Here is a 23,114-nt window from a genome sequence, read left to right on the forward strand (position 1 = left end):
TATGCCTGGGGCTTTGCAAGTTAAAAAAAAAAAATCTATTAATTCTTTCAACAAATATTTATTGAGTATCCATTACCTGTCAGACAGTGTGCTGGGAGGTAGGGATGCAAAGAGGTGGAAGACACATCTCTTCCCTTGAGGAGATTACAATATCAGGGTGAGGCCAGCACAGAAAATTAATATTATGAGTAAAGGTTCAACCCAGGTATATATTACTATGAAAACCTAGATGAATGAGCATTTTTCTCTAATTGATGAAAAGGAATGGAGGACTAGAACCACACCATCAAGAATGACACAGGATACAATGCAAAACTAAGGCCAAGTCAAAGACTAGATTTAAGTTTAGAAACTACCAATAGGTAAGGAAATCATGTCCAAACAGATTTCTTATAAACGCTGAGTACTTCCTGCTTTAGGATGGGCCAGAAATATCAAGATAACAAGTTAAGTATATTCTGCTGAAACCAGGAAGTAAGAAAACCATGAAAACTAAACCACAAAAAAATTAATGAAAAGAATAAAGAATTTAATCGACAAAGATGGTAACTAAGTTAGAATGAGACAAAGGGAAGACATAGTTATATTATTCATTTGAGAGATACCAGTTCACTAGCTCAATTCACTGTTTCCTTGATTCTAGAAATCTTCCCCAAACTAACAAGAGTCCAAATGTGTCCCTTATTCAGCAAGATTTGCTATACAGAGAGCTTTAAAAAAAATAATTCTTCCAGGCTCCCCCCTCGTCTCTCCTTCCCTGACCTCTTGTAAGTGTTTGATCATTTGAAAGGAATGTGTGGGTGGTGTGTAACCTTTAGAAACTTTTTTCTGCCAATTTACTAGAGGGAAGTTTTCTTTTTCTTTTTTTTTTCCCCTTGCCCTAAGTTCTGCACAAAACCGCGCCTCTCTGCATTGTGCAAAGCTGCTCAGAGGCGTCCTTGAAAGACTCCAGTGAAAAGAGAAGGGAGTTAAGGCTGTGAAACCAGACAGCACCCCTTCAAAACCAGATTATTGTGGCCCCAAACAATCCTGTCTCTTTGTGTGGGATGGCTAGTGGTTGGTGAGTCATGCTATCAGGTGTATTTATAGACCATGAATTAAAAATAAATAAAAGCAGTTATCGCCTCTTAAGAGTCTCAGAATGAGCAAAGAGAATAGCCAGAGGAATGTCTGAAAATCAGAAATGGCATTATTATGAGAGAGCAGGTTAAATTCAACAGCTCAACCTGGGATAAAAGAGCTTCTTCAAAACACAGATATTTGGACTGTTCTTTTGTATCATCCACAAGATTCTTCATACAGTCACTTGCATTTGAAAGAAATAAAATTTTTGTGTAATCACTAGCAATGATTATCAGTGACTAGCTTGATTCTCATTTGACTCATGCATCTATTTCTTATATCAGTTTGAAATATGCACGGCATATAAAATGATAGACTTTTCATTTCTAAAAAAATATTTATTGCATATTAAAGTTGTTTTATTAAATGTAATAATGGGACTCAAGTTAATGGCTGGCTACACTGGCTACACTGCGTAGAGAAAAACTGGGCTGTCACTGATAACTGGCATAACTAACTCTTATTTTTGGTGTTCAGGGCCACCGACCACTCCTGAGCTGATTGCCAGAGCATGTTCCTCGGGTGGGCAGCAGGAAGCTAGTAAGGGACCCTAAAGCAGTTTCAGTTTTGAAATCAGAGAAGTTTGGTAGTGGTGGAAAGATGAATGTAAGGTATTTACACTTCAAGAAGGGGTAGTATTAACTAACCACTGAGCCCACCGGATTTTTGCAGATAGTTATTTACAAGTCTCCAAGGTGGAATGCACTTAACCAAAGGATGTGCAAGATCAACCACTTTAAGGAGGGAGAAAGAAATCAGAACTTACATTTACAGGTATTTCTCCTAAGAAAAGAAAGTAAATGTTATTAATAATTAAATTCAAAGAATTTAGGGGCTTTCTGTTCTAATATCTTTCTCTGAATAGTTTTTGTTACACACTGGCTTTTTATATCTTCTTGATTATTTCTTTTATTGATGCTTCCTGAGTTTTGAAAGCGTACTGGGATATATGGAAGAATTCAAAACAGGTCTTGTATGAGTTGGAATATAGTTGATAGAAAATGTTGATTTAAAATGAAGTGTGAGGGGCCTCCCCGGTTGTGCAGCGGTTGAGCGCTGGGCTGCGAAGCTGCCCGCAGCCTCTGCAGTGCAAGTTCAATCCCCAGTCACCGGCAAGGGTCCCACATGGCGTGCAGACCTCTCCTGCCTCACCAACTGCTCCCCTCAGCAGTGTACTTCATCAGTCTGCCTGTTCTGCTCCCGCTCTGGCTCTGGTGAAGTCTCTCACCTTCCCACACTTCTGACTGTACCCAGTGCTTGTATAAATAAATAAATAAATCTTTAAAAAAAAATAAAATGAAGTGTGAGGAGTTTTTCAAAATGATTAAATCAAGATAACATCAATTAGTGTTTATGCTTTCTTCATCTTGAATATATCAGAAGGACATTCATTCATGGCATCATATCACATAGTATGTCCTCCTGTCCTCCAGATGAGGAAAGGATTAAGGCAATGATCCTGGCCTTAAATAAGCCTCTCTGTGGGTCAGAGAGGGAGCGTCACCTGGATTTGGACACAGGAGAACCAGAAGAGGCTGGGAGAGAGGAGAGTCTGGATGAGTTTGTGGATTCCATCAGACTCAAGGACTGTATAAATTCCAACAAACCTTACCAAAAAGATGTTCAATTACATGGACTCCACCTTAAGCCAGACGAAAAAGGTTCCCACCATTTTTCAATTTAAATGAAAGGGAAAACTCTTAGACTCTTACTAAAATAAAGAGTAAAACAGAGCTCCCACCAGGGAAGAGACATGGATTTGTAACTCACATACTATTGGGTTTAAATATCAATTCACCCATTTGCTACCTGTATAACTTTGAGCATGTATCTTGACTTCTCCATCTCACTTTTCTTAATAATTTGAAATTTAAAAAGGTCCTAATGCTTCTCTCAGGTTTTTTTTTTGGGATGATTAAATAAATTAATAAAACATTTCTCTAATCTGAGTGTTTTATACAGTGTTTCTCAACTGTTACTGCGTCTGACACCAGTAGTATTATTTTACTGTTTATTTTTTCCTTCAATATATGTATTTAAAAGAAAACTTTATACCACTATCATAAACTGTCACTTACAAAAAATAGAAAGCATCACAAAGATACACATCACCTAAAAAGAGGGGAAACACATTTTTTAGTTGCCTGGACAGTTTATTTTTATAGTCCTACCATAATTATTAAAAGGGTAAAAGAGAGTCATTTTTCCTATTTCAATATATTCCAAAGTGTTATGAAATTTTGTTGTAAATAAAAAGTGTTCATGCGAATATACCAAACACCAAGAAGGAAAAAGAAAAATAGATGATTACCAAAGTAAAGCAGATAAAGGAAAATATGAGCCCTTTAAAAGGTTAAAGAAAAATTTCAAGTTAGCTAGAGTTCTGTGCATTTGTCCTCTGAGGCTTTCTGAAAACTCCTTTAGAGGCAAAATACCTTTCCAAGTGAACCACTTTTGAAAGTGGTTTCAACTTTTCTGATGTGTTGCTATATAAATCAAGAAAACACTTCCTTTGCCTGCTTATCAGTAGGTGCTTGAGAATGTAGAAAGCATGAGGTTCCAAGTGGAAGGTACTTCCCCAACACCTGTAGTTCTAAAGGCTGGGCTGTTTACACATGAAAAGGTAGTTTTTAAAATAAGCATAGACATTTTGTGCAAAAAGATATCCTGTGTGGTTTTTCTTTAGAATAGGGAGAGAAAATATGCAAAATATTCTTAATTATAAGTTGGGATCTTAGGTATAGATTAGTTTTTTTATTGTTGCTGTTCTCTTTGAGGACATTTTCATTCAAGGTTAACTTGTGGCTGCTTCTAAGCAAAATGATACAGATATAAAAGGAGATGAAATTCATGGCAGACCATTTTGCTTTTATTGCTAAGATTCACTCATTTATACAATTATGTACTATTGGTAATTTATTGTTACCTTCTCCAGAAACACTTAAATTTTAAAGACGCATCCTAGATTCAAATTGACCTCGAGATTCAATATAATACTGATAAAAATTTTGAAAATGACTTTTTGTCAAAACTAACAAGCTAATTCTGAAAGTTATTTGGAAATGCAAACGATAAGAATTGCCAAGTAATATTTAGAAAGAAGTTGAAAGAACTATTACCTGATTTCAAGATTTAGTATAAAACTATGTAAGAAAATATAGAAATAGCAAAAACTAGACATATAGGAGACAGGATGGAAAGTCTAGAAATAGAACCATACATAAAAGGCCATTAAGTTTAAACAAAGGTGCTAATGCAGGTTTTTTTCAATAGACTAGAAAAATTGATTATCTGTACAGAAAATAATAACAGTAATCTTGAACTTATCTCATTATAAATGAAAATTCAATGGATCCTATATATAAAAGTTTTAAACCTTACAGAAAAAAAACAGTTATCCCTAGATTTTTTTTAAGATTTATTTATTTATGCATACAGTGCTGGGGTACAGGCCAGAGATGCAGGGGGGTGAGAGGATTCACCAGAGACAGTGGGGAACAGAACAGGCAGGCTGACTGAAATACACTGCTGAGGGGAGCAGCGGACGAGACACGGGAGATGTCTGCTGCGCCATGTGGGTTGCTTCCTGGCCAGTCAGGGATCAGACTTGTGCTGCAGAGGCTGTGGATTGCTTCAGTGTGATGCCTAACCCCCTGCACCATCAGGGACCCCCCTCCCCCTAGATTTTTTTAGGCCATTTTTTTTGATGGGATACTATCTAGGGTTCCTGGATCCAATCACAATGTGAGTAGGTAGAGACTTGCACTACCACCAAGTAAGTTATAGAGTCAGTTGAATTGAGAATTCAACTCAATTCTCACACTATCTACCTGGAAATAGCATCAGGTTCCACAGGTAAAGGACTCAGTCTCCCAAGATCACCCACCACTTCAGATCCTGGTTTTTTGGAATAGGCTGTCACACATGCTTCTTTCTGACCAACCAGTTAAAAATCATAGGTTCACACAACCTCCATTAATTGGCTAGAATGACTCATAGAACCCAGGAAATCCATTTACTTACTATATCACCAATTTATTAAAATGGATACTAGGGATACAAATCAACAGCCAGATGAAGAGAAATATAGGGTGAGGTCCTGAACAAAGGAACTCCTGTCATGCTGGAGCTTACACTCTGACAAGGTGGCATATGGAGGGACCCTGGTTTCCCTAGGAGGAAGCCCCTTCTTCTGGGTTTTTATAAAGACCTTGTTAGGCAGGCATGATAGAGTAAATCATTGTTTACTGATGATATAACTCAATCTCCAGCCCTTCTCTCTTCCTCTCTCTAGATGCCTGAAGGTAGTACAAGAAACATGACTTTTTAATCAAGTGGTTGTCTCTCTAGGCAATCAGACACAGGTGTTTTTTAAAGTTACCTTCCTTAACACAGGGAAAGATAACCTTATCACTTTCAACACTTAGGAATTCCTAGGGCTTTGGAAGCCCTGAATCAGGAACTATAGATGAAGACCAAATAAATATGATAAAAATATATTTTGGTCATTTGAATCACCAAATATTTACTTCTTATAAATCACAATGTTACAAACACATACACATACACATAGGCACAAACCATCAAAGAAAACAAAATATCAGGCCGCAGATTGCTAGAATTCATGACTTGATAAAGCACTTATATTCAGAATATACAAAGAGCTTTTACAACTGAGATTGATAGTCAGTTCACACAAAATAATACTAACTGCCTATATGACTGGCCAATAGAACCTAAGAAGACAGTCGACATTATTAGATGTAGAAAAAATGTTATAGAATGCACTGACATGAAAGGGGGAGGAGCATCACCGTGCATCACCTGGAAAGGGTGCCATTTTCCCACCCACACTTACATGTTGCCCCCTTGGATAATAAACCCCAGCAAGCCATGAACCAGACTTCCCAAATGGAGGGCAACTGGGAAGGAAGAAGGAACAAAGCAGATATTTAGGAGGTGGAAAAAAAGGGTATAAACAAGAAGAGATATTTGGAGAAGACACTTGAAGAAAAACATATGGAGGACGGATATGTGGGTAAGAGACACCCATGGGTACAGAGGGTGCTCCTGGGCTTTAAAATTTTGGCAAGGACAATGGCAGTTGTTATCTTGACCTCACATTGAATTATATGGTACATTTTGATTTTGGGGTCTCTCCTTCTGTCTTAGTTCTATGGGACCTGAGTTCCCCACCAGAAGATGCCTTAGGCCTTCAGGAAATTTTTGTGTCTGAACCACTCCACTTGGAGTTGAGCCTGTTTGGCTGGAAATTTGCCTATGAGAGGGTGGGTAATTTTCAGTTTTACTGGGAATATGTTACTTGAAATCCTTTCTTTTCTTTCTTTGAACACACCAATTCTATTAAAAATCTTTCACACTAAAATCTTTTTGCCTCTATGTGCAAGGTTAGCTGGACCCTTTTAAAATGTGCATCCCTTAAAAGTTTGGGGTCCCTGAGCACCTCATGGTCACAGACTTACAGAAATATAATTAAAACCACAGTGAGATACCATTATAAAACCACTAGAATAATTAATTTTAAATAATTGATAGTAACAAGTGTTATCAATGATGTGGAACAAGTGGAACTTTCATACACTCACAATGGGGCAACTACTTTGTAAAAAAAAAAGCCTTCATTTTGTCTTTGTTTTTCTCTTTAAAGTTAAACCTGCCATATGATCTCGTCAGAGGACTCTTGGTTATTTATCTAAGAATAATGACACCGTGTGTCCACAAAAAAGGCTTATAGATAAATATTCATATCAATTTTCTCCATAATTGTCAAAAACTTGAACAAACATATCAAACAGGTTTGAGAATAAACAAAATATGGTATATCCACATAATGGAACACAGTTCAACAATAAAAAAGGAATGAATCATTGATATATGCAACAATGTGTCTAAAACTGAAAATCATTACGTTGAGTTAAAAATCTAGACAAAAAAGAGCACAGGTTGTATGATTTCTTAAAAATTTAATTATGATTACTTAAAAATTTAAAAAATGCAAGCCAACATACAGAGACAAAAACCAGAGCAGTGGTTGCAATTAGAGGAAGGGATGAATAGCAAACTTTTGGTAAAATAGAGGTAAGTAAACTTTGGGGAGTGATAGAAATGTGCTGCATCTTGATTCCAGTGGTGCTTTCATGGGTCTGCAAAGTTGCAGAATTGTTCAATTTAAACGGATACAGTTTGTCATATATAAATTATATCTAAATAAAGTTGATCTAAGGGCAAGAAAAAAACAGAATCATGGATAGATAATGATTCACTCATTCATATATTCATTTGTACATTTACATAATTCACATTAATTCACTCACAACTATTTATTTACTCATTTACTTATAAATAGAAACTCCTCTCAAGCATTTTATTACATTACAAAAATAAATAACTGATCACTGCCTTGGTAGAATATACATTTTCACTAAGCTCATTAAGGAGGCAAATTTGTAAATAAGTTAATACATTTACAACATGAAAGAGTCACAGTGAAGAAACACACACACACACCCCTCCTGTACTTTGTGACTGGAGCAGAAGAAATTTCTTTTGCCTAAGTTTAAGATGTGGGAGGATGAGAGAAGGCTGAGAAAAGTCAAGTAAGTTTATTTATTTTTAAAGATTTCTTTTATTTATTTATGCTTGCAAGAACTGGGGTGTAGGTCAGAGGTGTGGGGGGTGAGATGATTCACCAGAGACAGAGTGGGGAGCAGAACAGGCAGACTGACTGAAATACACTGCCGAGGGGGTCGGCAGGCGAGACAGGAGAGGTTTGCTGCACCATGTGGGTCAGCAACAAGGCCAGGGATCGAACTCAGGCCTTCACCATGGGCTCAGAGAAAAAGTGATTAGGAGTGAGGAAGAAGAGTACTAGTTAAAATTTTATATGGAATAAAATTATAAAATATATAATTTTTTTTATTTCTATAAGTCTTACCGGTCCTCCTCCTGGCTTTATCACAAGTGATTAAGGGAAATCAATCTTTTTTTTTTTTTAAAAAAAAGAAGGGAAGATTTACAAGGAATTTATTCTGATGAAATTCTCAAAGAAAATTCACCTTTTAGTTAATAATCCTAAGTGTTGCCTTTTGTCTTCATTAGAACTTTTGGCACCAAATAATGAAAGCCTATCCTAGATATTGATACTAAATGCAGGGTCTTATAATCTTCTCTATTCTTGTGTTCACGTCTTAGAGTCATATGGATTAATAAGTGTCAAGGTAGATATGTATTTTACAGAGCTGCCAGCGTTTCAATGTGAGGAAGAATATTAAGATGAGTCTTGGAAATCAGCTTCTACTTATGTACTTCTTAACAGATAATAAGCTTTGCACTGCTATTTAAGCCTTGTTATCAATTATTTTAAGTTAGAACAACATAAGGTCATCTGGCAGGTGTTAAGAAATTCTGAATTAAAAATGGATAGGGGAGGATAGGTAGGTCCTTCATTACAAATATTTCTAATTGTCATATGCAAATCAGATACTGCATTTATAGAAAGTAATTTACCTTTCATTTCTTTTTTAAAATTTGTTGTGGTTCCATAGTCAGTGATTCATAACATTTTTCCTTTCTGTCATCACTTTATTTCTTTTTTTTAAAAGATTTATTTATTTATGCATACAAGATCTGGGGTACAGGCCAAAAGTGTGAGGGGTGAGAGGATTCACCAGAGACAGAGTGGGAAGCAGAACAGGCAGACTGACTGAAATACACTGCTGAGGGGAGCAGCTAGCAAGTCAGGAGAGGTCTGCTGCGTCATGTGGGTAGCTCCCTGGCTGGGGATTGAACTCATGCTGCAATGGCTGTAGATAGCTTGCTAGGTTGTATCTTAACCCCTTGTGGCACCAGGAAGGCCCTGTCATCACTTTATTTCTATAAGGTAAGTAGAAGATCGAGCTACCTTGAGTTTTTGTTACTATCATTGTTCTTTCACACACAAATACACAGGCCAGCACCACCAAACAGTGAGAGCTAACATGTCAGTAACTCTGTGTGACTCTTTTCAATCACACAGTGTTAGTCCTATTCTATTTCAGATGTACATTTAGAGTACTGAGCTCATGTACACATTTTGGGCAACTATTGGCATAAAATGTAACCATCTGAATGTAAATAAATTGAGCTTAAATATTATGGATTTATTTTGATACATTTTATTCTAGTGTTTACTAAATTGCTAACACTTGGTACTTAGAAACTCTAAGAACAATTAAAAATGAGATTTTTCAATCTGTTCTCTTTTTTTATTTTTCAAATAGTTCTCTCTTATTTAGGTGTCTTATTATTTTATTCACATGACAGGAAACAAGCATTTAGTCCTAGCAGATACCATACGACCAACTTAATAGTTGCTACTGTACCAAGGCACTCTGTGGGCTCCCAGGAAGCCCCTGCACTGCAGTCACTGCAGGGAAGAACCCTGTTCCAGAGATGAGGCCCTCTGTCCCACAGCCCTGCAGAGTGATGGAATCCACACCCCAGTGTCATCAAAGTAACGGTCACGCTGAGAGGGATGGGGGTTCTGAACTAGAAGGTTGTTTTCAGACCATCGCATGCCTGCCAGTTCATTATCTACATTACACATATATACATTAAGGGGTCTATAGGTAAATACAATTTTTCCAAGGTAAATACAATTATTCCAAATAGAATACAATATTCTATTTCATGTCAGGCATATGTCTGAACTTTGAAAACAAAGGCGGTTTTCAATGGAGCTGGTAGCAAAATTACAAGGTATTTGTATATAGGCCCTGTTCCTCTCATGTCCACCATGGGGTCCCCTGACGTGGTCAGGGCCTCTTGACAACCACTGAATCCCCACAGGTAACCCCTCTGCAGCCTTTTTTTTTTCTGAAAGAGAAGGAGACTTGCTCCAGGCTCTTCTCATGCGTCCCCTACTCAGCTTTGTGGCACCTCCAAACCTAGGGGCTGCCTGAGGAAGTGACCTGCTATCAGAGCAGCTATTCATGCTTTTACTAAAAATCTCAGGATTGGGCAAGAGTTCTGTCAACCTTCCTCAGTGAGTGGAGATATTTCTGGAAACACTCTTCTATCAAGCCAGTGGGCTGCTCCATGTATTAGAGCATTGGGAGACAGCCTGATATCCAAAAGGACTGAGATTAGGGACCACCACTTCCAGCCAGCCTCAGGGGATGTGGAATTGCTCCTGGGGTCAGAGGAGCTTATGGCAGAAGACTTGTCAGCCATGTATTAAAGATCCTCAGTCTTCCTATTTCAAGATTTGTTCAGGTGGATGATCACAGTGGGTTTCTTGCCCTTGTTCTTGTCTTTGGAAGGTTTCTTTTTGGTTGGCTTTATACCAATCAGGATAGCTTTCCTGGTTTCCCTTCCTTGAGATTCCATAAGCATGGACTCAAGCATTTTGATGGGCACTTTCACCTCCTCAAGCTCCAGAATGGTACACTCTGACTGGACCAGCTGCTGAGCCTCTAGATGTCAGGAAGTAGTTCTCCATATGTGAAGATCCAAACTGATGAGATGGCACCAAAGGTCCCAAAGAGTTTGAGCAGATGTCCCATCACTTTCTCCTGCACTCTTCTATTCTTCTTGGGGCTGGCCAGGGCCCACAGCTGGTAGAGATGCTAGACCAGTAGACTCCTGCTTGGGAGGATTTTCTTAGGGAAGATGAGGACAGGGGTGATCCTCTTCATTGTCCAGTGGTCCTCATTTAACTTGAGGATACTGATTACTTTAAGGCATGTAAGGGGTTCTTTAGTCATATGTAAGGGCTTCACCTTTATGAAGGATGTGAATAGCTTGATGCTCACATATTCCTGCTTGTTCCTACAAATGTGCTTTAGCAGGAAGGCATCCTTCTTAAGGTTGTCATCAGAAAAACAGAATTTGATCTGAGCTACCCATTTCTTGATAAACTTTTAGTTTATGAGCTTCCACTCCTGTTCCAGGTTCTTATGCCCCCACTTGTGTGTCACCACTGCCAGGGTTCCACTCTGCCTTGTTGTTTCTGGCCTAGGCAAGGCTGAGATAGCAGCTCCACTCTCGCCCTCCCCAAGCCTCCTCCTCCTGCTCATCCTCCAGCACCTGCATGAATTGGCCTCCTGGAGGGCAAAAGTGGATCTGCAGCACTGGCTCTGGCCTGCCCTGGCATTGCCTCCTGGCCAGGTCCAGTATTGGGGCCAAGCTGCTGAACCACTGTGTACCCACATGTGAGACCAGTCAGCCAACCCAATAGCAGGGTCTTGATCTGTTAGTTCATAAAGAATTTACAACCAGATTGAGAAACCACGAACATAGGCATGACAAATAAATGACATGGCTATATATAAGATAATATACAAGAGATACACCCGAGAGAATATGAGCAAAGAAATTATCTGCATAGAAGGACCCAGGAACACAGCCTTTCATTACAGCTTAGGAAAATGTACGTGAAGCTCAGGAGTATTCCCTTAACTCATTTCTGGGGCTTTTGATACACTTAAAAAAATAAATAAATAAGAAGTCTTAGAAAAGTGGTTGTTTTAGTCATTTCAGGTTGCTGTAACAAATTACCATAGATGGGAGGTTTTAAAATCAAATATATATTTCTCACAGTTCTAAAGGCTGGAAAGTTCAAGGACAAACAACTGGCAGATTTGTTGTTTGTTGAGGATCTACTTCCTCATTTATAGATGACTGTTTCCTTACTTGGTAGAAAATAGAGCACATTCTCTGAAGTCTCTTTTAGAAAGGGATTAATCCTATTCACTGGGTTCCACTGTCATGACCTAATCACCCCCCATCATATTAGGGACTATGATTTCAATAGATTAATTTAGAGGAACACAAATACCAATTAGCTGTCAGTGACACAGTTATCCTAGTATGAGTCCTATGGTTTCAATTTAGGTAATTAATTAGTTATGGCCTCTATCAACCCTGAAGAGTGACGCAAAGAGGGAGTCTTTAAAAACTTACTGAGGACAACTGTGACACTAATAACTTTGTAGTTTTCAAGATATGGGAAGGAAGCTACTTGTTAATTTGGAACTCCTAATGAACAGGTAGATAGGAACTCATCCTTTGATGAGATTTATTCCACAGACTGGCTGATAAACTCTGCCTGTGACTATGTGAAATTTAAAAACTTTATTATGAATTTCAACTTAGCTCTATCAAAAGGTGTTATCAAAAGTATAGTAGAGTTTTAAAAACTAAAAGCTGAATTGATGGGCTAATCCTGCAACAAGCCAGATCTTTACATTCTTCTTCATCCTCAATTGGACTGGCTCTGGGAGTTTGGGTGAGATGGGTGATTATATATTGAAAACCATTTTTGGGCATGGATTTTGTCATATGGAGCCAGACTTGTTTGGAAATGATGTGGCCGTGTTTCTCTAACAGACTCCCAGGTTGTCTCTGACTGGGATTATTGCCCCTCCTGGGCAGGAACCCTGACATGGGGCTCAGATGATTTACCAGAAGCAGTAATTGTTTAATGTGAAGGTTGTCAAGTTTCATTTTCCTGGTGCTGCTGTGCTTGCAGAAATTTGGCTTGTGAGTTAGAGAAGAAGCCAAGTGGGAGAAGAAATCAATGCTGCTTGAGTACCACGTCCCATCCCCCAAGACACTTCTTAGAATGCTCTGCCCCTTGGCTTTGTGTTATTCTAACTCCCTTCTCCAGCTGTCTTGTGCTTTACAGTCTTCAGTTTAAAGTCCTATTCAATGTTTCCAAAATGCACATAGTATTTTCAAAATGCAGATAGAGAGTGCCACGTGACTGCCCCACCAGACTCTACTCTCAATTTAAAGAAAACTAAACCCACTACCTTCTCTGAAAAACCACCCCTTTTCCTGACCTCTCATTGCTGGGCCATACATTCAGCACTCAGATGTAAGCCCTCCAAATAACTTTGGGAGGACAGAGAGAACTAATTTGGTGGTACAGTCAAGAACCCTTCATTCCCAAATTAAATTAAACCACACAAAACATGGAAGGCTTTCTATATTTTACTCAATCTAATAAATAGATTATAAATGGTTCTTCATATCAAACTATGCCCTAAAGTTACATATGAAGTTTAACATATTTCTCAAATAGCTGTTATGTGCAGTGCTAGTGAAACAGAAGGTTGGTAGAATAAAGAAACATGAATGTCACAGAGTAGGAAATTGCCATTATTTTTTTCAATGCTGATGGAAGAAGAAGGTGCCCCAAGAGTGAATGCTTGTTTTAAATTGCTTGGTAGACATCCTCTGACAGCAGAGAGGGGTGCATTAATCAAGCATGACTTTATTACACTTGCCATTCAGACCATCAAAGCTTCTCTTCCATTTAGGGGTGTCCTTGATAATTATCTCCTCATAAACTTAACATTATGTTCCAAAACAAATGGAAACAGTACGATTTATAGCAGGGTATTAAAAGAATATAATCAGGGGAGCTGGATGAACTGGACTAAGAGTTGCAAATGTCGATGTGTGGCATAAGCAGCATATGGACACGCTCACCACAACCAAAATCTTCACGATATCTGCTTGCCAATTCCACAGTTTAAGGCAGGTGCTTGGAGAGCTGTTTAATACTGTGAAAGGAAAAGTACTACCCCATATCTTTATGTTTCACTTAAATCAGTATCAACTTGACAGTTTGCCCATGAGTTTGAGAGGAAGTCAACTAATCTTAGAGTAAGGTAACTATAGTCTCCTCTACTCCAAGATCATTTAAGGACTCTGGGACATACACAGGACCAGTAGTAGTCTGGCACTTCAGCTTTCAAGAAGCTAGGTGCCTGGCATCTCTCCATCTGTAGATGCCATTGCTGCCCTCACTGTACTTTGCTGTCTCAATGGGAAGGGTTGGATACTACCACTACTATCTGCCCACAGCTGCAATTCTGAGTCCAAGAAAAAACCTACCTAGGCAAGCCAGGTCTTTCAAGGGGAGACTACTGTCAGGTAGCTCTACTCTCTCTGGCCAACCTCAGTGTGTCATGCCCAGGCTCCCAAAGACACAGGTGCCCTGTTCTTTCAGTCACACACACACACACACACACACACACACACACACCCCCCTTTCTTGACTCAGTACCACTGCTCATCTGGCATAGGTTTAGATTTCTGCCCAGATAGACCTGAAGCCTTTCTCTTTGCTCCCACTTTGTGCTTCCATCCCAGGGACAGACTGCTTCCTTTTTTGTCCACCTCCTTCTCTTTCTATGGTAATTGTCTTAACTACTTCCCATATTGAATAATTTTCATTTCTTAAGGATAGATTGATGGTTTTCTCCCTACATTAGTGAAAAGCAAAACAAACAACAAAACAACTACACACAATTTTAAATGTGTCACTTTGCTATAGATAGAAAAATATCCAATGTTAATTTCTAAATGGGCCAAGCTACTGCTGAGATTAAAGGTATGTGACAACTATGGGACAGTTAACAGAAACTAAATTGCAGGGATAACAGGTAGTCATTTGAAGATAATCCACCATGGCTAAAGATCTGGATTAAGTAGCAAGTGTGAAGTGTCAGGACACCGGTAGTTTGCAGCTGATCTTGGCCAACCTATTGACTTTTAACCCTAGGGACCAAAAAGGGGATATGTGTGTTCACTTCACTCACCATGAAGTTCAGGCTTCCTATTGCAGTTTTGTTAACCCTCTTTCTTCCTATCAGGGTGATGCTTGATGCCTATGTAAACTAGATGTCACATGCATAAAAATATGAGAGGTCTGAAAGGGTACATGATCAGAAAAGACTATTTGATATGCGCCGAATCATGTTTTCTCACTTAGAAATATATTTGACCCTTCAAATTCTCTATGTTTTAGTGACTTTTTTTCAACACTTTTCAAATGCCCCCACCATTATCTATAAGCAGAAAAATCTGAAGACAAAATAGTGATAACTTCTCCTATTGGTGCCCACATTATTGCTTTTTAATCTAGATCTTTCCATTTTTCCATTACTTGGATAATATTTTGCAAACACAATGTTGATGACTCACAAACTGATAATTTAGCATGCACGGAATGAATCAAGTCAAAATTATGAGTCATGTTTTCATGTTAATACTGCAAATTGTACTATGCCTAAAAATTCCTTTCAGTGCAAATTATTTAATTATCACTTAAATGTATTACTGGAAAGAGAACAACATTTAGAGTTTTACAAAAGGCAGATGCAATTGAACCACAAACATTCCATCAGTATTTGTGCACATAGAATTCTGTAAGCCCTCTACAATCTTGGTAAATTCAATTCTCGAATAAGTAGGCAAAATGCAAAAAAAAAAAAAAATCAAATTGCAAAGGGATCATGTATATCTCATAAGCATGGACTCTGGACTGAAATAATTTTCTTTCACATTCCATTTGTTCAAGTGATAAGATATTTGACTGTGAAATGTCAAAAAAAAAAACCAACAAAATCTAAGCTGCTCTCAGTTTCTAGTAAACTCTACTCACTAAGTTTGTGATGTTTGTCATAACACAGTATGCATTGGTTTCCTTATCTGGGAAATGGAGACTAAAACTACTACCTTCTTCAAAGAGTTACTGTGATGATTAACTATAATCATCCATGTCAAACTAAAAGGAGGCCAGAGGTAGTATTTGATAAATGTCAGCTATTATTATTATTATTATGTGGCAATCTGCATTTATGCCAAATTTTGTCTATGTAATATAAAATAAAGCTAATACAAACAAAAATATCAACTATGCATTTCATTCAAGAGTCTAAACTGTGAAGAATAAAAAGATAAACAACCATGGATTTAAAAAGCTGTCACAATTTTCCAATACCCAAACATTTCATTTTTCATACTTAGTTTAGAACATAATGAATCTGCCACATGAATGGTAAAAGCTAACCATTTCTGATCTTGAATAAGATCAGTGTGTAAACAGGCCTGATGACCTTGAGTCCCAACTTAGAAAATCATCTTTGAAATTTTCAAAGGGAATAAAATTTTAGCACACTATCTCTTTTGTACATCTATGACAAGTCAAGGTAATAGCATGAACCAACACATTTTAACATCCTATGTTTATCATTTTATGATCTTGTACTTGGGTCTCTCTGCAACAAACATTAACCCTCGGTCAGCCCTCATTTCCCAATTTTTGGAAACTTACAGATGTGTGGATGACTCACTGAATTTTTTCACTCTCTCAATATGTTGGGGTAGGCACAGCTGTAAGGGCAGGAATGGACACAGTGCAGATTTTCTATGACCGGAGCAGATCCGGCAAAGGAGGAGTCCTGGAGCCCTTGGTGGGTTTTGCAGGATTTTATTGGGATTTACTAGGGACACAACAGGCAGGGGTGCTGGGGGGCTGCGAGGCTGCAGCCCCCAGCAGGTCTTTGCTCTTTCTGGGCTCTTCGGTGTTCTCGCGTTCTCTCTGCTTCTCCCCTGGTTCTGCTTCTGCTTTTCTGCTTCTGCTCTGCTTCTGCTGGCATCCCCGTGACACCGCCCTTAAAAGCCCAGTCTTAGCCCAGGTGAATCCCATCTACATATGCCCACACCCTACTCCAGGTGCCCGCCATCAGGCATGCATTCAGGACCACAGGGTTCTGTCATCCATCCTATTGTCGGGAGGGCAGAAAAGCCTGATACTTTTTACCTTACCCTACAACAGCATAAACCCACTAAATGACTTACTGATGGGGCTAATAAGCATTTAAATAAACAATTTATATTCCTGATAGTCACACTGATACCTTTTTAAAAGAGAGCAAGTCAAAACATTAAAAAATAAAACTTCCATTTCCTCTTATTATTAATTGAAATGCTTTTCATTAATGGTGATAGAATAAATGCGCTTACTAGTTAGGCTGCTAAGTATCCATTATCAAGCGCAGATAAGCTGCACGAAATTGCCCTTCCTAGTGCCTTGTAACCTGAATGCTTTCCACACTTCCATCAGTTCAGATAACGTGCACCAAATTATCTTTCCAAGTACAGTTGTGTCACCTGAATGCAATTAACACCTTATTAAGTGTTAAGGCATTTCTACAGGTAATAAATTAGTCATGGCTCAGTACCTTGCAACACTTCTTAGTACAGTACTTGATACACTTACTGTAGGCTGTGGAAACTGCTAAAAACAATTAAATAAATTCTTTAGAGTAATACAATTACAGGGATAATTTTATATGCATCTTAGTGATGCTGATTGCACAAGCAGTCAGAGGGTGGAAGGCAATAAATCAGATGTCACTTCTTATGACTACAGGGTACCTTTTGGATTCTGGCAAAGTTTACTGCTAAAAAGCTGATAACATATTTCTGGAAATTCTTCATTAAATTTAAGTCACTAAGCCATTCCTTTATATATTTTCATTCCCACTTTCTTCCCTCCACTGAAAACCTTGAGATATCAAAAATTAATTATAATAATTTTAATTAAAAAATTGTAAGATGAGTGTAAAGCTGCTCTTAATACTTAATGTGCAAAGGTAATTAAGAATTTTATAGCCACATTATATATGTAAAAACTTTACCCATTTGAAAATATTCCTCTTTTTTTGTTGTTCTGCATGTTAAAACCAAAATACTAGAGGTGTTGGTATAGTGGTGATCATAGCTGCCTTCCAAATAACAACTAGCTCCATGAAGAAGGAATGGATGGAATATCCTAAATAAATCAAAAACTATAAATATTGATAATTAAACAGGTTTCATACAAACAAATGTTAAAGCCTACTTGTATTTCTTTTGTGATTCAAACTTTCTACCTGTTTTCTCTCCCTTCCCCTAAGAATCATTATCAGTGACAAGGCAAACTCAGAATTTGTAATCTGTAACAACATCGGTTCTTCCAAGGGAACTAGAGAACCTTTCCTAGGTTCAGGTGATAGAAGTTATAAGATATTTGATTTCTTCACTAAACATGAGCTCTAGTTCTGGTACTACAGAAGTGTGCTGAATATAAGCACACAGTGGTAAAACATTCAAAAGTTATTTGCAAGTAGACATTTCTTTAGAACTTGCCTGCATATATATTTTTAAATGTAAGTGATATGATTTTTTTCTTTCTTGTCAGGAAACTAGGCACTAGTATTAAGTACCACATAAATAGCTAATTGGGTGGAATGATCAGAAGATTATATAAGCCACTTCTCAGGTAGGAACCTTGAAGACAAGTTACAGAGGAATGTGGGTCAAATGCCTAACCACTCTTTTCAGTGCACATAAAAAGTTAGCATTTCTCAGTGTACTGTCTCTGAAGGTAATTTCATATCTAGAAAAAAATATCATGGAAATCAAGATGTACTAAAACATTTTTGAAAAAAAAGTATGGCATTATCAAAAATAGACCATAAATGAAAAACAGATACTTAGAAGTTAGAGAATTGTCAAGTGAATCATGGCACACAATTCTATTTTGTACTTTTGCTTATGTTTCAAACTTCCCTTAATGAATACGTATTACTTTTAACATTCTATATGAAGCTTTAAATGTCCTTTGACAAAACTAAAATTAAAGGGTTAATGAGAACCACAATATACACATCACTATTGATGGAGCTTTTTGTGAATGTTTATATTCCTGACAGTCACACTGACATGCTGACACTGACTAAATTTTCCAAGCAGGCCGCTATAATATATCTCATTTCACATGCTCTACCTACAACATGACATCTCGTGCTGAGTTCTAAGTTCCCTTCTCCTGAAGCTTAGCTGTATTTGTGAGGAATTCCATCAACAGAATACATTGAAATCAAAGTACATTTAAATGTTTATGATTTCCAAGGTCCAGATCACAAAAATGCATGCATACACACATTGATACTTTTATTTGTTTTCATAATATTCTTACTTCAAATTCTGCCACTGCACTATGAGAAAATCCAATTTAACCCATGTGGCAACACCACATGTGGAGGCCTCATCTAGGTATTCTGACCAACAGTTCCAGCTGAGGTCCCCCAATTAGTCAAAATCAACCACCATAAATGTAAATAAATAAATAAATAAATAAATATGTAAATAAATGAAGTTACTTTATTTCCTATCTCTCAAATTATCTCTTTGAATGTTCCCAGTTCAAACCCCAAATAAGCCATCCTTACTTTGTCCTTTTTGAATTCCTAAAATACATAATCTGTGAGCATAATAAAATGGCTATTATTTTGCAATACTAAGATCACTAAGACAGTATGTTTTACCTTAATACATATTTGACACATATACCTCCCTCAAAGAGAAATAATCACTTTTTTAAAAGAAAAAAGAGAACTCTTCAAGGAATTCATTTCTTCAAACATCCAAGAGGACAAATGAAAACCTCACAAAAAATCACAATGAGTTAATACAAATAAAAATGTTGTTTAAAAAAAAATCACTGAACCCATGTTATTTTAAAAGCTTAATCAAAAAATTAAATTTTCAGAAAATAAACTGAGTACTTAGTTAATTCCTTACTGCAAAAGTCTCCAAACTTCACTCTGTGTGTCAAAGTCCTTGAATTTAGTCTCAATTATCCATAATATACACTAACTAACAAAATGGGAGGAAAGAGAAATGCTACATTCTTATTTATATATATATATATACCTAAGAAATATCTATGGCAGAATAAAACATAAGAGTTCTAGAGGATGAAATTAATTTCAAAAGGAAAAAAAAAAACTTGAGGATATAACTTTTAGTTATATGTCCTGAGAAAAAAATAGTCACAAGGTGAATATAATGCATTTTTAGTACTACCATCCAGTGACCATCAATCAATACAATCAAGAGGTATTTTTTTGCTAAGAATGTGTCGTAACACTCTGTGAAGCCAATCTGAGTCTAATTTACTTTTTCCTTTGGGATAGTGGTTGTTGTCCCATCTGAAACCATAAATATCAGAGGATGAAGATGAGAACAATTAAATAATTCTTTGCTATAATAGAGTTGTAAGCTGAAAGGTCACTAAATCATTCATTCATGCAATGGGATAAGCCTTTAATGACGTGTAAGTATAGGATGCTAATAGAGACTCAACAAAGTCTTGGGTTGGGAATAGGAGGGAAAGGACTAGGATGGTTTCCCAAAAGAGGTAATGTCTAAGCTGATTCTGAATAGCAAAGAAGACTGCATTGAATATAGGGACAAATAGTAAGCTGTTCCAGACAGAATTATAGCTAACGAAACTTGGAGTAAAAGATGATTTACTTAGGACCCTCCAAGCAACTCAGTTTAACTGGTGCTGAATCTATGAGGGCAAGAGTGGCAGGAGGTGAGACAGAATCGAGAACTAAGGCTGGACAAGACGCACCCCACACATCATTCTGTATTAGGTTTTATGCTATGACTCTGAAGTGTTTCAGGTAAGGAAATGTCATGATCAGATTGTTTCTTACCAATATCTCTTAGGAAGGAAGCAAAAAAAATCAATTAGAAGGTAGTTTGAACTGATCCAGACAAAAGACAATAGTTTCTTCAAGTAAAATAGGGATAACAGAAATGCAGGACAACAGAAAGTGGATGGATAAATTCAGTGATATTGAGATAGAAACATTAATGAGATTTGTTTATCACTCCGAGTGCTGAGGAAGAGATTAGGAATTAAGAATGTACCAGAACATCTGGATTAGACAATTTAAAAATATGGTGGTGATAATCTCTGAAACAAAAAACAGAAGCAGCATATTTAGTTGGGATGGGATTAAGAGGAGTATCAGATTTTAAACATGTTGACTTCGAGAATGCCTACAGAATATCCAGGTAAGAGACTCTTGGATCAAGCTCAGGGAATGATTCATTCTAGAATGAATGAGTTGGAGATCAATGATTTACAGATAATACTTGAAACATCATGTGTGAGATCATGTTGGAAAAATATGTCAAGTGAGAGGAGTAGTGGATTAATGTTACTTATGGGTGAGGCAGGAAATGGAGAAGATTCAGAAGGTGATAAAAGTAACAATTATCAAGGTATAAAAATTCAAAAAAAAAAAGCAGGATCAGAGAAATCAAGAAAAAAAGAACTGTTTATTAAATAATCTGTCAATAGTTCAAATGCTACAGAAAAATCTGCAAAAGGAACAGTGGTAAATACCCATTGATTATCCATTGAATTTAGCCTTCTTTTTGCTAGTCTCAAGTATTCATTATGGTTTGCCTCATCTATGTTTTTAGGTTTCTACTAATTTTACAGAAGCTGCTTAATTACAGCAATCATACATGCAGCAACATTTCAGATAAGGGTTTTTTTTTGTTTCATTATGATACCATTCAAAATACTATATTGGGAAAGTATAACAAGTTCTTTTCCTAAAATTGACTCTTATTTTCATAATAAATTTAATGATTATTAATATGCCATAAGTTTCTATTTTGAATAAAGGTAAAATAAGACACAGATATACTTAATGATCTCTTAAGATTTCTTTTTAGGAACAGATCAGACAAGGACTCATGTATTCCAATTCAGAGTCCTGTGCATAAGCCTCTAAAAAACATACTGGCAAAGCAAATAATCTTGTTAATTTCCTGTAGAACATTTTATAATATGGCATTATTCAGTCTTTATCATTTTTAAGTAGACATAAACAACTTTAGAGTTTCATATAATTAAAACTTTTCTACTTTGTCTGTGATTCTTTAAAGCTTTCATCAGTTTGTCAATTAGCAAACAAACTAAAAACCTCATTTATTCTAGTTATGCCTGGAAGCTGATGTTCCTAATAAAAAGACTTGTTACATAAATAAAAGTAAATGCCTTAAAGAATTGACTTTCCACAACTTCCAGAATTATAAAACAGTTATTGCTCTTCCTGAGTACATTCAATACTTTCTAAGTGCAAAACAGAGAGGGAATTTGTTAATCCCTCCTGCACTATAATATCTCTGTGTTTAACCACACTGATCTATGCACTACTTCAGCAGGTGAATAGCAATAGTAGGCAGGCAAACCAAATTGACTCTCACAAGTGCTGCGGATACTTGCTATATATTTGTCAAAGCTCACTCACCACATCCAGCGGAAGATAAATCCATGGCATGGTCAACAAAATGCACTCATATGCTACATTTATGCCTGAGCAACTAAAAGAAATAGGTATTAAAAAAGGAAGCTAGTTTTTACTGCTTAAAAGTTCAATATGTTTATCTACAAAAACAAAGCAAAATCCCAATCCAAAAAATGGGCAAAAGAACTAAACAGACACTTCTCCAAAGAAGGCATTCAAAAGGCCATCAGGCACATGAAAAAATGTTCACAATCACTTATTTTTAGAGAAATGCAAATCAAGACCACAATGAGATACCATCTCACACCTGTGAGAATGGCCCAGAAACAATAAGTGCTGGCAAGGATGTGGAGAAGAGAGAACAATCCGACACTGACTGTGGAAATGCAAACTAGTACAGCCCTTATGGAAAGTAGTATACAAGGGTCTCAAAATATTAAAAAAGGATCCGCCATTCAACCAGCAATTCCATTCCTAGGTATCCACACAAAAATATCAAAAACACCAACTTGAAAGGAAATTTGCACTCCCATGTTTATTGCAGCACTGTTTAGCCAAATTATGGAAACAACCTAAGTGTCCCAGATGAGTGGATCAAGAAAATGTGGTATAGATATACCATGGATTAAAAATGATAAACTCATGCCGTTTGTTGCAACATGGATGAAACTTGAAGGAAAAATGCTAAGTGAAATATGTCAGAAGGAGAAAGATAAATACTGGATCGTGTCACTAATATGTGTAATATACAGTAACTAAATTAATAGTCAGGTAAAGACAAACTGAAAAAGTAACCCTGATAGCTGACTACAGGACAGAAGCACCAGGGGGGCATGGGTGGGAGCAGGGCAGGAACGAAAAGGGAAGGTGGCACAATGGTCTATGGGGGTGGAATATGGGTGAGTGGGTGGTGGGTGCAGTATGGTGTTAATACCTGATGGGGATACCCCAGTGTTGCATCAATTAAACATTAATTAATTAGTTAAAAGTTCAACAAGCCTTATTCAAATAAAATATATAAATACAATAAATATA

General features: G+C 37.1%; 1 protein-coding gene and 1 pseudogene across 16 annotated transcripts in view; both read right to left on the minus strand.

The window, feature by feature from the left end:
* The window catches only part of LOC119256170 (ribose-phosphate pyrophosphokinase 1-like), a 301,237-nt gene that overhangs the window by 80,077 nt on the left and 198,046 nt on the right, over positions 1-23,114 (minus strand). The gene's annotated exons all lie outside the window — the stretch shown is intronic.
* Positions 10,153-11,198, minus strand: LOC119255188 (la-related protein 6-like; annotated as a pseudogene).

This window comes from Talpa occidentalis, unplaced genomic scaffold (genome assembly GCF_014898055.3).
Source record: "Talpa occidentalis isolate TD23 unplaced genomic scaffold, MPIMG_talOcc4v2.1 talOcc4.3, whole genome shotgun sequence".
In the NCBI taxonomy this organism is placed as follows: domain Eukaryota; kingdom Metazoa; phylum Chordata; class Mammalia; order Eulipotyphla; family Talpidae; genus Talpa; species Talpa occidentalis.